The following is an 18,689-nucleotide window of genomic DNA, read 5'->3' as shown; positions in this document are numbered from 1 at the left end:
TCTTCGATGCAGCGGTTTCTCTGCTGCAGTCCCAGTAAGACGAGAGAGGCTGAGGGGAGGTGTGGGAAGCGTGAGTGTGCTGGGGGTGGAGGAGGAGGAGGAGAGGACAGGCGGGAGGGTGGGGAGAGGGAGCTGGAGTAATAGACTGACTGAAATCAATAGTGGGCCCGTTTCCTACGTACGAGCAACACTGAGCGTTTGCGTAAAAGCCAGTGCCACAGTAACTGGAGGAGACTCCGTGAGTCGTGCTGCAGACTGCTGAGTCTGAGTGAGAACAAAGAAGACGAACTGAGACACGACTGAAATGAGGCTCCTGGGAAGAAGTTAACTGAGGGACTGACTTCAAACCACTGAAGTACTGATGCTGCCAAAAACCCAATTGAATTTATTCCAAATGCCACAGAGCAGTGCAGCAGGCTGTCACCTTAATGGGTCATAATAAGGTTTTATGAGTTTAGATTAGATCAGAAAACATCCCACAAATCAGCCTGTTTGGCACAAAAGCATAAAACAAAAACATTATTCTTTTAATAAAAGAGTTTAATAGCTTGAGTTTCAGTGTCACCAGCTCCTTATTGAAATGAAAATATGATTCCAATAATATAAAAGAAATATAAGACATGTAGGAGGTGCTGGTCACCAATCAACCAAAGAGACAGACACGGTGAATGTGTGGTTCTTCACATGTCTGCACCCTGTGTTTATGCTTTTTGAAGGTCTAGTCAGCACCAGATGACTCCCAAGAAAGTTTCAGGCTATAAGAATTCAATGCAGATGTCTGGGCACAGAGAGCAAGCAATGCCCAAAAGCCCATCCTATTCTGCATGGCTAGAGAAGGGCCATTATGAACTCCAGTGAATGAGCACTCCTCTCCTCCGCTCTCCGAAATAACCATTAGGGGAGAAATCTCAAGTAGTGAGGAAGGAAGCGTGGAAGGACGTCCCTCTTTCTCCGTCAAATAAAAATGCAGATGCATTTGCATTTCTATCAAGCAGCTGTTGTTTAATTTGAAGGTTGGAATGAATAAATGCAAACACACACATCATTCATGTCAGGTCATGCCTGCACATGAACCAAACAAATACTCAACTCACACTAATTTGGTAAAAACATGAGCTCTAAGACATCATGCTGTGAACATGCAAACTGATGAATTACCTGAGACCTGTTGTTCTCACTGCGAATAAAATTAATTTGGTGCAAATAACTAAAAATACCTGTAATCCTGAGCACCACACCTCCTCAGTGTGTCACAACTCAACCGCTTCACTCTTTGTTTGCATAAACACCTGCTTTAATCAGTTTACTTGTCTTAAAGAGCATTAATCTGTCTGTGAAAACTAAACTCTGTTTAAAAAGTCAGGTTGATATTTACATTATAAATGAAAACCGCTTGTTGTTTATTGTTTTTCACATCAGTTCATATAAAGAATAAAGATGTGTCTTTGACATTTCTTGCACTTTAGACATGGTTTAATCAGTTTACCATTTCCAAAACCAGCTCATGCAAATGACCTTTTTAACCATTTTCCAAATCCCCCTTCTTTCAGTGTGTGCCCCGCTCTGGCGCCCTCTTTTGAAACTTTCTTGACACGCCTCAGGCGATTAAGGGACAGCAAAATAAATCCTATTTTAAAACTGAAATTCAAGTAAAATTAAATTTTAACAGGCATAAAGCGTCTGAGGTCAAGCTCATCATCAGGGAACAATTCAAATGTTGGTTATTTTGCAGAATCCTGTAAAATATTCAACAACAACAAAAGCACAGTGTTGTGTTATTATGATTGATGCTGGTGTCCTACAGTCCTGCAGACCTCACATACTCAGGCACTTGTTTCTTAGATTAGAAGAACATGACAAAATTCATGCAAGACTATTAAACAAGCCTGCAAATCATTCAATATAAACACAATTCCTTTCTTTGGTCCTTGCCAATCTCAACACTCACACTATCACTGTAAACATAGAGTGACACTTTACAAACTCGTATTTTTATAATCACTAATAAATGCACATAACTGCTCTCACATCCTGTTCAATAGTTCTGAATTACTGTTGACATACAATCTTCTCCAAACCTCTCGATATTACAGCCTTTGGTGGAGTACACTTAGATAATATTGAGCAAAATTGTTTTTGAGCAATTTAGCTGGATGTGTGATACAGAGTTTAATTGATTTCTAATTATACACCCTGGTGGGCACATAATTTAATGCGTAAAAAACAAAGGGGGCTGTTAGCAAGGTCTGCTTCAGAATACATTAGGATGCACTGTTTTGTTTTCCATGTAATTACACACTCCACTCATCTTATTGCTCATATTTTGCACACACACACACACACACACACACACAGATACCTTTGAGATGCAGGTAAGTATTGTTTTACTGGACTCACACAAAGTAATAGGCAAACTGTTTAACGTAACTAAACTTCACAAAAATCAGCTATATCAGACATATTTTTAATTTCTAATAGATGACATTTCACATTTTACCTCTGCTGAATGTAACTGCTGCATCAGTCTGACACACGACAGTGGACTCATCCCTGTTTTGTTTCCACGCCCTCATGAAGCTACATAAACGAGCTTGTGAGGGTTGATGTACTGCATGTTTGTCTCTGAGACAAATGGCCCCTGGAACAGCAGGTTAAAGCAAGGTTAATTACATTTTTTTACACACACGGGTGAAGGGTTGCAGACGAGGACGAGACTGCAGGAGGATGAGAGGAAGGGAATCTGTTCAGAGGCAGAGGAGCAGCTGATTATTAGTCGTTATTATTGTTAATGATGCTGTTGGGTTTTATCACAGTTCCTCTGTGTTGAAAGTAATTTGCAACCTCTTGCTCAATAAAACGTTGTCAGTGGCTCTACTGGAAATGTGTCCCTGTGCTTTTATTAATAGCAGTCTTGTTGTGTTTCTGTGCAGCTTTCAATCAGCAGTCACACCTGAGCTGCACCGATCGTGACAGAGGATAAAATAAAGACCCTCGATGAGCTGGTGGAAATGCTATTTTTACCATAACATGGAAAATTCCATGACAACAGTCTGATGTGCCTTCACCCTGTGATATTTTTGTGCCACATCTCCGAACTCCACTGAGACCAGATACTTTTGTCCACGAAACCTTCGGCAAATGCCAAAATGTCAAGTCATTTTACTCCGTGGAGAAAATAATGACGCAAAAGCTTATTCAGAAACACGAGTTTGATATTTTGTTTTTATATAACAGTCTCATTTAAAACCAGTTAATCAGCATTATATGATTTGCATCTTTCATGTTGAGCTTTTAAGCTACAACTCAGAGTATTGATGTGTTATGACACTGGGCTCTTTAATTGCCTTGATATTGTGGTTTTATTGCAGAGAGGAGCTGAAAATCTGTGAATAAAAAGCAGTGCGATTAGCATTTGTGTGAGAATCAACTTCAACTATCACCTTGCCTTAATATTTAAACATGATCATTCACCTGATAATTTACCTCTCTATTCAGGGACATCACAAAGAAATGGTCGATTTTGTGAGCAAACCTGATGATGCTGGAAAATGCTTCAGGGCTTCTTCTTTTCTCTCACTTTCATTTTCCATCACAGCAACAAATGGAAGGTTAGTAAAAGAGTAAAATACCATCTGTGAAGCTCGTTGCATGTCTACTAATTATAGAGACAACAAGTGATGCGTGTGTGGGGGAGGTGGATAGATGGATGTATAGATGCCTCCAGGTGCATGCGTGAGCGCTGTCATGTGAAACTTCATGGAATGAAGGAAGTGTGGGTGGCAGTGTAACGAGGAAAGTCATTCACTGCAACGTGTAATCACTGTCAGGGCGTTGATTTAATCTAGCAGGAGTTTGAGAGTGTGAGATCAGATCTGAACACGCAAAACAGTAATTCCTAAAACTCTCTGGGAGAGTGTAGAGCAGTCATGGGGAAAACTGAAAGAGAGAAGGAGGTGGGGGCCTGGAGGTCGACGATCTCTATGATCAGAAACAGCTATTGTGCTCTGCACTGTGCCTAAGGTAAAGTAGAGGAACTTTTTATTAGACAGGAAATGACTCGGTTTATCCCTCTGGTGCAATCCAGTCATGGATGTCAGCATGTGGAGATTAAGAACCCAAAGGCTGGACCACGAGTGGAGGGAGCAACATGGAAAGAGCCTCGGTTAAGAGGTTTGAGGAAGCGTGTGCTGCTGAAACCTTTAAAAGAACAATTCCTGGAGTAACATTTTTATTACAGCAGGAACAAAGGTGAAGATTAGGTGACAGCCGGAGCTACCAAATCTACCGCATTTCAGATATAAGAACACTGCCATAGTACAGCTCAAATAGTTAAAAGTGATGACACAATATGAATATGATGAGCAAGTGTCCAAAATCTTAAAGTGCTGTTCTCTACAGAGAACTACAGAGTGTACGTGCATCATATAGGGAGTGTAGAGAGAGTTTGGGGAGACCGTACAGTTTCAGGGTGATTGGAGGAAACAGCTCTCTCCACCTCTCTCTCTCCACCTCTCTCTCTCCACCTCAGTCTCTCACACACACTCACATGTACACAGACCATACCCCATAATTTGTCATCACCCATTAGGGTGGAGGATAATAGATGGATAGTGACAGTGATGCTAATTGGTTTTCCCCCTCCTTGTCAGCCAGAGGTTGGATGATAAGAGGGGAGGAAAGAAAGAAAGAAAGAAAGAAAGAAAGAAAGAAAGAAAGAAAGAAAGAACTTGCAGAGACTATTTCAGTGTGCATCACACTTTCTTCCTTATTTCTCTTCCTCTATTTCTTCTATTTTACACATTCACTCTCACTCTCTGCTCCTTTCTTGTGCCTGTCCTTTCAGTTGTAATAGACAATAATCACATTGTCTCATTACTGATCGTGAGTTTCCTGAATCTCTAGAGAACATATTGTTCCTGTCTCCCAGTTCAAGACACACCTGATTGCACTTCAACGCTAACTTTAAAGCATTAAATTCAAAGTACACGTCATCTTACTGTCGAAATTCGCTGTTTAAAGTGAAGACTAGATGTTCAAATATTTCAGTTTTCACTTAAAGAGGAAGCAAGTCAGCACTGGATGAGCCTCCCCAAAGACAAATCATCAGTCGTCAAAGTGAATGAACCTGTGAATAAATCTGTAGATGAGCTTGTGGAAAAGGATGAACCATACAAGCACGGAGCCCTTTCTGATTCTAAACCCACTGAAAAGACTCTAAAGAGAAAGGTGCCTGCCACTTTCCTGGGGTTAGGAAGATGACATACACCTGAGCTGACTTTCCCTTCTTCACCCAGCGACATTCACATTTCATAAAACATTTGAAATGTGAACATTTCATGTTCAGATTTTAACCCACAAAGCACATTAATTAGTTAGATTTCAGTTTGACTTTCACTCCACGTTATTCTGTATCTGTACTCCCTTCACTGCAAAAGCTTCAGTTCAAATGAATACTCCGCATTAAATAGCCTGTTCTGCTATTCAATTTAATCCATTTTATGGGTAAATATCATTAAGGAATGCTGGATCAAGAACGCTGCGCACCTCAGGGTGAAATATGGAGGGCGGAATGACAGCAGGATTATTGACCACCTGTCACAAGGATTCAAGTTTGATATATCATCCAAGGGAGATGTAAAAGAACCTGTGGGGTGAGGGATCAATGGCAGGGTGGTAAACAAAGTGGGGGCTGAAAACAGAGCAATATATAACATCGGAGGGGGGGGGTGGCTCTGAGCCATTACATTTTAAAAGAGGCACAGGGGATCACTGACAGTGCAGAGCTATTGCACAAAAACCTTTATATGACAAGGATAATCCCGTTAAGATGCTATTCAAGCCGTCCTCCATCAACCTCACAGTCTGATGATGTCATGTGGCCCCTGCTTTGAGGAACAAGAGGCGAAAAGCAATCTTCAGTGATAGTTTGCTACTCTCACTGACCAATCTTCGGCTGACAGGAGGTAGAGTCTGTACATCTGATGCTTGTGCTAACACCAGAGCCCTGAAAACAGAATGTGTTGAACATGATTGTGACTGCATTCATTAAAACGAATCATCAAATATGACATGCAATTTAAATGCACTTATGTGTAATACATGTGAAATAGAGTACTTTGAAAGGTCGGCTTCTCTTATTCAGTTCCAATGTCAGCATGAACCTCTTCAAATTTTCAAAGTGCAGCAGAGTTTTGCAGAGGAAAGTAGGTTTGCCTACACCAGAAAAAGAAGAAGGCACGAAATCAGAGCTGGTAGCTGCTTGTACATGACTCAGAAATGCACAGCAACATAAGTGGAGGGACAGAAGAAAGATGCATGGGAAGGAAATATTGGGAGATGTCTTAGTTTTGTGTTTTGATTTGCATTACAGTGAGGATTCCTCAAAAGGGAATCAGTGATTCCTTCAAGGTGGTTTTCTCTCCCCCTCCCCCTGCATGTTTCATGCAATAATAAACCCTCAGATGAGCTGGGAATTCACTGCGAATCTGGTTGCTACAGTGCATCCTCGACACAGTCTGACAAGTTAAAACAGGTTAAATATACCCCTCTCTTAATTACTTCCATAACAAGCAGTCATTAGTTTGTGCAAGGCAAGAAGATGACACAGCTTAGTCCCATTAGCTCGTGCACTGTTTTATCACATGGGATTCCAGACAGGCTGTAGCTGTGCCCATTACTAACCTATCACCCAGACCTTAAACTCCAAAAAGACAACATTATTCTAGAAAACATGGAATTGTTCCTTTTTCCTTCCACTTGAACTCCACTCATCTGTAAATGCAGACTAATTTCAGCAGCTTCAACTCAGAAGTCCTCCTCTACTCTTCTAAATTGTCAGGAGTCTTCTGAAGGTTAAGAGGCATCTTGAGCACACACCCTTGTGTGAACGACTCAGTGAACGACGATGGGAAAGACTAATGAAAGCACATAAAACTTAGATCACAGTTAGAATAAATTTCAGACAGTTCCTCTTTTCAGTGAGTCAGCATTTATCAAAAATGTCCTCGAGACCAGTGAGCTGCTGTCTGCTCGTTTTGTGACACATTAATTTTCACTGCCTGTGTCACTCAGCAATTTTGTTTTCCTGAGAAAATCTTTGGTAGACTTCTACCAGAATATACATTGGGACAGGGGACACCTATATATTATAAATATACACTGTTGTGAACGTTTATTTTGAACCACCTGCTGGCTGTGGTTACAAAGCATACAGACAATATTTCCTAAACTCAAAATGGCTGACTAATGGTTTTATATTCGTGAAACAGTATAGATAGATATGTATTCATGCATAGTTTAATGTCGTTCTTACAACTGCATGTTAATATTTCTAAATCTAGACATTTTCACATGTGACATTGGAAAAAGCCTCTATCTATGTTTGCCAGCTGCAGGGACCTGGCAAAGTGTGCACGCTGTGTCTTTTGCATGACTTTGTAGGGCAGGTTAAAGACATGTAAACATGCATTTCTTTCTAGTTTGTTTGAGTAATATTAATGCCAATAAAGATTAGTATAATGTCCATAGACATAAATATAGAACGATTATTATGATTGTTATTTTATGAGTGAGTCTGACAAAATTTACAGCACTTTTTTTTTTACTGATACAGAAAGTTAATATACTTTGCACATCTGCCATCTATTATTTATTCAACCCTGGCTTTCAGTCGGTCCAGCTACACTTTGCACATTTGCACAAACACCACGTCAGAACTCAGTGACTAATTTCAGCGCACAGTGGTGAATCTGTAATGTAACGTACCTAAGCTGTAGCAGCCTTAATATGCAGTCACTTCACAGAGCCAGGTACAGGTTATGCACATTTCTACAGATCAGTAAAATGGTCCAGTGGTTCTGTTACTCTCACTTCAAGACAACTGAAGCTGTTCTGAAGTCTGAAGGTGTCTGAAGGTGGTCTCATGTCACAGTAAGTCTACCTCAGTCCTCCCTAATCTACAGTGACACCAGATTTTGGTGAGTATAAGTCAATATTTGGAACCAGTCTTGTTCTCTTTCACAGGTCTGTTTCTCAGCTGCAGCCGTAGACAGTAGACCTCCTGCTTTGCCTCAGCTCATCATTGTTTTACTGCCTGCTGTGTGCTTCTCGGCTGCATACTGTATATGAGGGGAGCCATTCTCACTCATGCGGATGACGACTGTAATTCGGCTAGAAAGAGAATCGCTGAGTTGGCAAAGCCTTCCTGTCTTGCGAAGGTCAAAGCATTCCTGTGTCACTGACAAATGAGCTGTATTTTAGGCTGGCGCTCGCTGCCGTTTTGCTCTGTTGTCTTTAAAGCAGGGGTTGAGGGAGGAGAGGACACACAGGCATACAAAATGAAACTGTTCTTTTCTTCTCTCCCAGTATCCACCACTCCAACAATATACTATATATAGTATAAAGTTTATGGAGACATTTTAAAATGCAGACGTTGCTGTATGTCCTATTAAACCTCAGATCCAGAAGCATCATTCAATGAAATGATGTGTTTTAGTTTTACAGTAATTAAACAGATTTATTAAAGTACAGTAGTATGTTGTAGTTTACAACATTTGTTTTTATCTGAAGAATATTTCAGTCTGAGAGCTGAACTAAATTAATCATCTGTTGGCTTTAGCTTTATATTTATACTAATGTTGTGCAAGTAGTATCACATTTTCTTATTTAATGCTTGGCAAGAACATGAATAAGTGCATTTCAAAATGTCAGGCTGTTCAACGAACACGCACTAGGTCTATTGTCTGTTTCCATTTAGTTGTATAGAGAGAGATTCGATCTGTAAAATCCTTTTAGTACCAAAATATTTGAACATGACACAATGACATTCATTAGTGTTTTTACCCAGTGACTGGAAATATGTCATATAGTCTGTATAGTTTCGCCTTTTGAATTTAGCACCTTCTCACGCTCGCCACTTGACGGTAAATTACTCTGAAACAGCTGGCAGTATGTGCCAGTGGTAAATGACGGGAGGTAAAAGCGTCTCCTGCTCACATTGAGTCATCATATACTCCTCCAGTGAATCAGTGTTAAGACTGTGATGCTGCCAGGCTTATTATGGCAGCTATGAAAGGGTTTCTCCATTATGAAGCTTCACACAGTTCAGTGGCTCGGTGTATCCTCTTTCAGGAGACACGTTTGATTCTGTAAATCAATTATGGAAATAGCTTAGCAAGTGTAGCATGACAAAGTAATTTAATGGGGGGGCTGCAGGTGTTAAGGACTGAGTGTATGTGTGCCCATGCTCTTCAGTGATGCATCAATATTAATAACAGACACTTTTGACAGACTAGACATGCAGGCAAACAATTTGCAACAGATGATACATACAAATGTTTATAAGTTTTATTTATAAGTCTGTGAGTTTAATCTAGTTTACTGATGTAAAACTAGATAAATAGACTATTGTATCCAGTCTTAAATATCTGTATGTGGACCCATTTCTTCAGTGACTGGTGTGCTCCCCATTAGAAGCAATAACTTCTAAACCTCTTATTGTCAGCTCTGATTTTAGACCAATCCTTCAGATGAAGAACAGCCTGTAATGTTCTTTTTGAAATGTAGTGGCTTCCTCCTTATAACTCTTCCATGCACGCTCCTAAACACTGAAATTAACCAGTGCAAGAGAGGCCTTTAGTTTCCTAGATGTACATCTGGGGTTTCTTAGGACCTCTTGGATAAATTCATGTTTTGGTCTTCTTTGTTGGTTCCTGGGGAGGGGAACAGAGATGTTCTCCACTGATCGGAAAACACTGAAACTGTGTAGTTTCTTTTATCTAGTTTTAGGACTTGTGTGAAAATCAGATGATGTTTGAAGCCATTTTTATGCAAACATAGAGAAATAGGGTCCACAAACTTTCAATCATCACTGTTTGACTTAGATTGTTGGCATTGCTGGCTTAACATAAACTTACAGAATTTACCTGCATAAGCAAAAACCCACAGCGCCTCCTACTGGTGATACTCTGCTCTGTAGTTGTATTCCCAATGAGACTACAGTATGATGTAACTCATGGGGTCACACCACTGTCCTATTTATCAATATCACACCCAGTGTTTAACTTCCCATCAACATCCCAAAGTGTCCTTAAACTTTGTATAGGCAGTAATACTCAATCGTACTTGTAAAAAGCATATCTCAGTCATGGTGAAGTACTTAGTATCTAAAGTACTTCAGTTTAAGTTGTTGAGCAGGTGCATACACTCCAAACAAAAGCTGCTATTTTCTAAGTTGTGTATTGGATCCAGACGTAAAAACCTGGATATAAAAGCTGAAATGTGGATATTTTGTCTCATATTCATTGTTTGATGTCAAAGCCAAGTTTTCAGTCTACGGCAAAAGTAAAGTAACTGGCCTCACTGTTCCAATACTTTTGGAGGGGACTGTATATGTGCTTGACCTGCGGCAACTGACACCATGTTCACCAGTGCTTCCATTCTGCTGCTGAGGAGGAAACTGGAGCCACTCTAGATAAATATTTCTCATCTGTGTAAATATAAGAACAGCGAGGACGACCACTGGTCAGACAGACTGATGTATCAGACTGGAAACACACGGTTTATCTGCCCATTCTGTATGTGACCCACAGACATCCCAGAGAGAATACACACAGTAAATATGCTTCTGGTGCATGTATGTGTGCTTGGGTTTGTATCTGTACCTCTAAATTTACACTCAGTCTATAAAAATATGTTTTAGAACTGCACAGACATGCAGTTTCAATACAATAGGTTTTCAATAGGTTTTCAAAATAAATGCAGACACTTTATACCAAATAAAGGTTAGAAATGTACGAGATGTGTGGGATGGGTTTATTATTGCAGCAGAAAATTGCTTTGTATTGATTGGGCTTGGCCAACAGAGGGTGCTATCACCTCGACCTTCTGTAACTATGAGTTTAACACAACTGCAGTGTGGGATGAACATTTTAGAAGACATCCTCAGCAAACCTCTGGGGTTTTACTTACTTTATTAATTGTACTGTTAGGTGTATTTATATTTATGTAATTTATTCCCAGGTCTTTGATTCCAATCTCACTTATGAAATAGCAGACTACTTCTGTAGTAATTCAAACCCATGCTGATGCTATCTCACAGTAAACAACAAGTCAATTCAACATTAACAATATCTAGAAAATGGAATAAAGTAAAAATAAATGTCTTGTTAAAATGCATTATTAGCTGTAGCGGTAACACAGGAGGTTTGTGGTCACACTGGGTCTCATTTGGTCCCATCTAATTAAGCCACACATGCACATGACATTTGCAGACACATGCATCCTGTAAACATTTTAATACGTCCTCCTGGTTTCCTAGAGACTCTTTCCAAGTCGTCAAGTACAGGGTGTCATGGTGCTAGGATTAGTGTCACAGCTGTTGCACCATGACGAGATAAAACCACACACAGGCTGTATACACCCACCTACACACACATATGCACACACACAGATCCTTGTTGTTGTCTGCAATCTGTGTCTCACAGCTCTTCCCACCAGCAGAGGGCACAGCCAGTGTATGAGGCCACTGGTCTGATCTTTACTGAGATTTCTAGTGAAACAGCTTTTCTGAGATGGTCCTCCATAATCCTGCTGCTCAAAAGCCACCAGTCAGTCACTCTTCTGACACTTATATTAACCGCATCAGGTGCCAATAGCCATGCAACTTAATGAGAGAGTATGGAGCAGCTGTATGTGTGTCTATGAGGATGAGCATGACACCAACATGAGGTAAATGAACTCGTTCTAGTGGGCTGCTGCTTCCTTCCTGTTTCCCCACTTGGAGCTGCTGACCCATGTGGAATATTCAAGTCTCGAACAGGGATGTGATTTAATCACATTACTGCTGGATCAGCCCTGCCTGAGTCATGGTCTTTGACTCCTGGCCTCCAAATGAATCACATAGCCACCAAGTCAGGGACAATTTGTAATTCACCGTGATTAAATCAGCTGCTGAAATCCTTTCCAGCAGTCCCACCACGTTGCTGAGTAACTGTCAGGATTTCCAGGGACTTAATATGACTTGAAGGGATTGGCTCCAGGGCTAAACCAGAGATGATTTCACTGGTAAAATGTGAGAGATAAGGGCCTTGTCTTGTTTTTTCTTCCCCATATACTGTACCTCCTTCTCTAGTGCAGTGTATTTATCATATCATAGTGAGGCTTTTAAAAGCCTGTTAACAGAGCAACATCTGAAACCTCTGCTTCATGACACTCAGACTTTCCCATTTATTGGAAGAGAAGAGTTGGATTGTTCAGCTAATAGAAGTCTTGTGGTTTCTTCATTTCCAGGTCTCATGATTTCATGGGACTGCAGCACACTCACAAAACCCATGACAAGCTCTCCTCTCCCCTCTTTTCTCCTGTCTCGTCCTCTGCTGCAACCAATTAAACACTGGTGTATAAAGGCGTGTGTGTTCGTGTGAGAGCCTGTGTTTATCTGTATGTGTTAAACTGCTCTGCTGCTTGAATATCACATGACTCACGGCTAACACAAGTGCGGGGCTGGTCTGGTACAGGCTTATGTCAAGGCTTATGTCAATTAGGGAGGCAGATTGAGAGAACATTCTTCTTGACTGAATGTGTTTTGTCACGTCGTATTGTAATTTGTGTTTGTACAGTTTGTGGGGACTAAAGCAAAGTGTTCATTCTTTCTAAAATGTGAGAGCATTTCAATTGAGATTTTCCAGAAGTAATGTAAGAAAGTAGATTAAAGCCCCAGAGTACAGCTATCATCAAACACGAGACCCTCTGATAATATGACCTCACATAAATTATGTTCCAGTGGAGAAGCCTGACAAATGTCTGCGCTGAGCGCTGATGCTGACTGCAGCCTTTTCTGGTTGTTAGAGTGACTCTGGAGACTCCCAGGGAGGCTGCTGCAGCTCTAGAGGCCCTTATTATAAAAAGACATTCACAAGAGAGCATCACCATCATTTAATTAACAATAAATGTTCAATCAAGTGTGAAGGACATCTAAAAAGATGATATCTTCTTAAACTGCAGTACTGTATGTGTTTTCTCTGTTTTAATGCTTGTGCCTTCAGATAGTTACAACTTTGAGGTACAGACTACACATAACATTTTCATTTGAACAACTGTCTTAACACTTTTAAGTGTGACACATACTGTGATAAATGTAACACACCATGTGTTGTATTTAATGCCTTATGTGGTCAATTACAAATACACAAACAAATACAAGTTTGTATTTAAAAAAACTAAAATGTCTTACTATTGTACCTGATATGTTTCTTCTGACATGAAAGCACTGCACTAAAGACAGTCTGGTCATAATATATAGTATATATCTTTAATCCTGTCTTTGTTACAATACTATTCTGTCTTTTTTGCAGTACTCCTCTGTTTATTTTGCAGTACTACCCAGTATATTTTGCAGTACTCTCTTGTGTTTTTTGTAGTTCTCCTCAGTCGTTTTTTGTAGTACTCTGTTTATTTTGCAGTACTCCTCAGTCTTTTTTGTAGTACTCTGTTTATTTTGCAGTACTCCTCTGTTTATTTTGCAGTACTCCTCTGTTTATTTTGCAGTACTCCTCAGTCTTTTTTGTAGTACTCTGTTTATTTTGCAGTACTCCTCTGTTTATTTTGCAGTACTCCTCTGTTTATTTTGCAGTACTCTGTTTATTTTGCAGTACTCCTCTGTTTATTTTGCAGTACTCCTCTGTTTATTTTGTAGTACTCTGTTTATTTTGCAGTACTCCTCTGTTTATTTTGTAGTACTCTGTTTATTTTGCAGTACTCCTCTGTTTATTTTGTAGTACTCTGTTTATTTTGCAGTACTCCTCTGTTTATTTTGCAGTACTCCTCTGTTTATTTTGTAGTACTCTGTTTATTTTGCAGTACTCCTCTGTTTATTTTGCAGTACTCCTCTGTTTATTTTGCAGTACTCCTCTGTTTATTTTGCAGTACTCCTCAGTCTTTTGTTGTAGTACTCTGTTTATTTTGCAGTACTCCTCTGTTTATTTTGCAGTACTCCTCAGTTTATTTTGCAGTACTCCTCTGTTTATTTTGTAGTACTCTGTTTATATTGCAGTACTCCTCAGTTTATTTTGCAGTACTCCTCAGTTTATATTGCAGTACTCCTCAGTCTTTTGTTGTAGTACTCTGTTTATATTGCAGTACTCTGTTTATTTTGCAGTACTCTGTTTATTTTGCAGTACTCCTCTGTTTATTTTGCAGTACTCCTCAGTCTTTTGTTGTAGTACTCTGTTTATATTGCAGTACTCCTCTGTTTATTTTGTAGTACTCTGTTTATTTTGCCGTACTCTGTTTATTTTGCAGTACTCTGTTTATTTTGCAGTACTCCTCTGTTTATATTGCAGTACTCCTCTGTCTTTTTTGTAGTACTCTGTTTATTTTGTAGTACTCTGTTTATTTTGTAGTACTCTGTTTATTTTGCAGTACTCCTCAGTCTTTTGTTGTAGTACTCTGTTTATTTTGCAGTACTCCTCTGTTTATTTTGTAGTACTCTGTTTATTTTGCAGTACTCCTCTGTTTATTTTGCAGTACTCCTCAGTCTTTTGTTGTAGTACTCTGTTTATTTTGCAGTACTCCTCAGTTTATTTTGTAGTACTCTGTTTATTTTGCAGTACTCCTCTGTTTATTTTGCAGTACTCCTCAGTCTTTTGTTGTAGTACTCTGTTTATATTGCAGTACTCCTCTGTTTATTTTGCAGTACTCCTCAGTTTATATTGCAGTACTCCTCTGTTTATTTTGCAGTACTCCTCTGTTTATTTTGCAGTACTCCTCAGTCTTTTTTGTAGTACTCTGTTTATTTTGCAGTACTCCTCAGTCTTTTGTTGTAGTACTCTGTTTATTTTGTAGTACTCTGTTTATTTTGTAGTACTCTGTTTATATTGTAGTACTCTGTTTATTTTGTAGTACTCTGTTTATTTTGCAGTACTCTGTTTATTTTGTAGTACTCTGTTTATTTTGCAGTAATCCTTTGTTTATTTTGCAGTACTCCTCTGTTTATTTTGCAGTACTCCTCAGTCTTTTTTTGTAGTACTCTGTTTATTTTGCAGTACTCCTCTGTTTATTTTGCAGTACTCCTCAGTCTTTTTTTGTAGTACTCTGTTTATTTTGCAGTACTCCTGTTTATTTTGCAGTACTCCTCTGTTTATTTTGCAGTACTCCCCAGTCTTTCTTTGCAGTACTCCTCCGTTTATTTTGCAGTACTCCTCTGTTTATTTTGCAGTACTCCTCTGTTTATTTTGCAGTACTCCTCTGTTTATTTTGCAGTACTCCTCTGTCTTTTTTTGTAGTACTCTGTTTATTTTGCAGTACTCCTCAGTCTTTTGTTGTAGTACTCTGTTTATTTTGCAGTACTCCTTTGTTTATTTTGCAGTACTCCTCTGTTTATTTTGTAGTACTCTGTTTATTTTGCAGTACTCCTCTGTTTATTTTGCAGTACTCCTCTGTTTATTTTGCAGTACTCCTCAGTCTTTTTTGTAGTACTCTGTTTATTTTGCAGTACTCCTCTGTTTATTTTGCAGTACTCCTCTGTTTATTTTGCAGTACTCCTCTGTCTTTTTTTGTAGTACTCTGTTTATTTTGCAGTACTCCTCAGTCTTTTTTTGTAGTACTCTGTTTATTTTGCAGTACTCCTCAGTCTTTTTTGTAGTACTCTGTTTATTTTGCAGTACTCCTTTGTTTATTTTGCAGTACTCCTCTGTTTATTTTGCAGTACTCCTCAGTCTTTTTTGTAGTACTCTGTTTATTTTGCAGTACTCCTCTGTTTATTTTGCAGTACTCCTCTGTTTATATTGCAGTACTCTGTTTATTTTGCAGTACTCCTCTGTTTATTTTGCAGTACTCCTCTGTTTATTTTGTAGTACTCTGTTTATTTTGCAGTACTCCTCTGTTTATTTTGTAGTACTCTGTTTATTTTGCAGTACTCCTCTGTTTATTTTGTAGTACTCTGTTTATTTTGCAGTACTCCTCTGTTTATTTTGCAGTACTCCTCTGTTTATTTTGTAGTACTCTGTTTATTTTGCAGTACTCCTCTGTTTATTTTGCAGTACTCCTCTGTTTATTTTGCAGTACTCCTCTGTTTATTTTGCAGTACTCCTCTGTTTATTTTGCAGTACTCCTCAGTCTTTTGTTGTAGTACTCTGTTTATTTTGCAGTACTCCTCTGTTTATTTTGCAGTACTCCTCTGTTTATTTTGCAGTACTCCTCAGTTTATTTTGCAGTACTCCTCTGTTTATTTTGTAGTACTCTGTTTATTTTGCAGTACTCCTCTGTTTCTTTTGCAGTACTCCTCTGTTTATTTTGCAGTACTCCTCAGGTTATTTTGCAGTACTCCTCTGTTTTTTTTGCAGTACTCCTCAGTCTTTTGTTGTAGTACTCTGTTTATTTTGCAGTACTCCTCTGTTTATTTTGCAGTACTCCTCTGTTTATTTTGCAGTACTCCTCAGTTTATTTTGCAGTACTCCTCTGTTTATTTTGTAGTACTCTGTTTATATTGCAGTACTCCTCAGTTTATTTTGCAGTACTCCTCAGTTTATATTGCAGTACTCCTCAGTCTTTTGTTGTAGTACTCTGTTTATATTGCAGTACTCTGTTTATTTTGCAGTACTCTGTTTATTTTGCAGTACTCCTCTGTTTATTTTGCAGTACTCCTCAGTCTTTTGTTGTAGTACTCTGTTTATATTGCAGTACTCCTCTGTTTATTTTGTAGTACTCTGTTTATTTTGCAGTACTCTGTTTATTTTGTAGTACTCTGTTTATTTTGCAGTACTCCTCTGTTTATTTTGCAGTACTCCTCTGTTTATTTTGCAGTACTCCTCTGTCTTTTTTGTAGTACTCTGTTTATTTTGTAGTACTCTGTTTATTTTGCAGTACTCCTCAGTCTTTTGTTGTAGTACTCTGTTTATTTTGCAGTACTCCTCTGTTTATTTTGTAGTACTCTGTTTATTTTGCAGTACTCCTCTGTTTATTTTGCAGTACTCCTCAGTCTTTTGTTGTAGTACTCTGTTTATTTTGTAGTACTCCTCTGTTTATTTTGCAGTACTCCTCTGTTTATATTGCAGTACTCCTCTGTTTATTTTGCAGTACTCCTCTGTTTATTTTGCAGTACTCCTCAGTCTTTTTTGTAGTACTCTGTTTATTTTGCAGTACTCCTCAGTCTTTTGTTGTAGTACTCTGTTTATTTTGTAGTACTCTGTTTATTTTGCAGTACTCTGTTTATTTTGTAGTACTCTGTTTATTTTGCAGTACTCTGTTTATTTTGCAGTACTCTGTTTATTTTGTAGTACTCTGTTTATTTTGCAGTACTCTGTTTATTTTGCAGTACTCTGTTTATTTTGTAGTACTCTGTTTATTTTGCAGTACTCCTCTGTTTATTTTGCAGTACTCCTCAGTCTTTTGTTGTAGTACTCTGTTTATATTGCAGTACTCCTCTGTTTATTTTGCAGTACTCCTCAGTTTATATTGCAGTACTCCTCAGTTTATATTGTAGTACTCTGTTTATTTTGCAGTACTCCTCAGTTTATATTGTAGTACTCTGTTTATATTGCAGTACTCCTCTGTCTATTTTGCAGTACTCCTCAGTCTTTTGTTGTAGTACTCTGTTTATATTGCAGTACTCCTCTGTTTATTTTGCAGTACTCCTCAGTTTATATTGCAGTACTCCTCAGTTTATATTGTAGTACTCTGTTTATTTTGCAGTACTCCTCAGTTTATATTGTAGTACTCTGTTTATATTGCAGTACTCCTCAGTTTATATTGTAGTACTCTGTTTATATTGCAGTACTCCTCAGTTTATATTGTAGTACTCTGTTTATTTTGCAGTACTTCTCAGTTTATATTGTAGTACTCTGTTTATATTGCAGTACTCCTCAGTTTATATTGTAGTACTCTGTTTATATTGCAGTACTCCTCTGTCTATTTTGCAGTACTCCTCAGTCTTTTGTTGTAGTACTCTGTTTATATTGCAGTACTCCTCTGTTTATTTTGCAGTACTCCTCAGTTTATATTGCAGTACTCCTCAGTTTATATTGTAGTACTCTGTTTATTTTGCAGTACTCCTCAGTTTATATTGTAGTACTCTGTTTATATTGCAGTACTCCTCTGTTTATTTTGCAGTACTCCTCAGTTTATATTGCAGTACTCCTCAGTTTATATTGTAGTACTCTGTTTATTTTGCAGTACTCCTCAGTTTATATTGTAGTACTCTGTTTATATTGCAGTACTCCTCAGTTTATATTGTAGTACTCTGTTTATATTGCAGTACTCCTCAGTTTATATTGTAGTACTCTGTTTATTTTGCAGTACTCCTCAGTTTATATTGTAGTACTCTGTTTATATTGCAGTACTCCTCAGTTTATATTGTAGTACTCTGTTTATATTGCAGTACTCCTCTGTCTATTTTGCAGTACTCCTCAGTCTTTTGTTGTAGTACTCTGTTTATATTGCAGTACTCCTCTGTTTATTTTGCAGTACTCCTCAGTTTATATTGCAGTACTCCTCAGTTTATATTGTAGTACTCTGTTTATTTTGCAGTACTCCTCAGTTTATATTGTAGTACTCTGTTTATATTGCAGTACTCCTCTGTTTATTTTGCAGTACTCCTCAGTTTATATTGCAGTACTCCTCAGTTTATATTGTAGTACTCTGTTTATATTGCAGTACTCCTCAGTCTTTTGTTGTAGTACTCTGTTTATTTTGCA

Source organism: Anabas testudineus, chromosome 12 (assembly GCF_900324465.2).
Source record: "Anabas testudineus chromosome 12, fAnaTes1.2, whole genome shotgun sequence".
Taxonomy (NCBI): domain Eukaryota; kingdom Metazoa; phylum Chordata; class Actinopteri; order Anabantiformes; family Anabantidae; genus Anabas; species Anabas testudineus.
Note: the sequence above shows the minus strand (reverse complement) of the source record.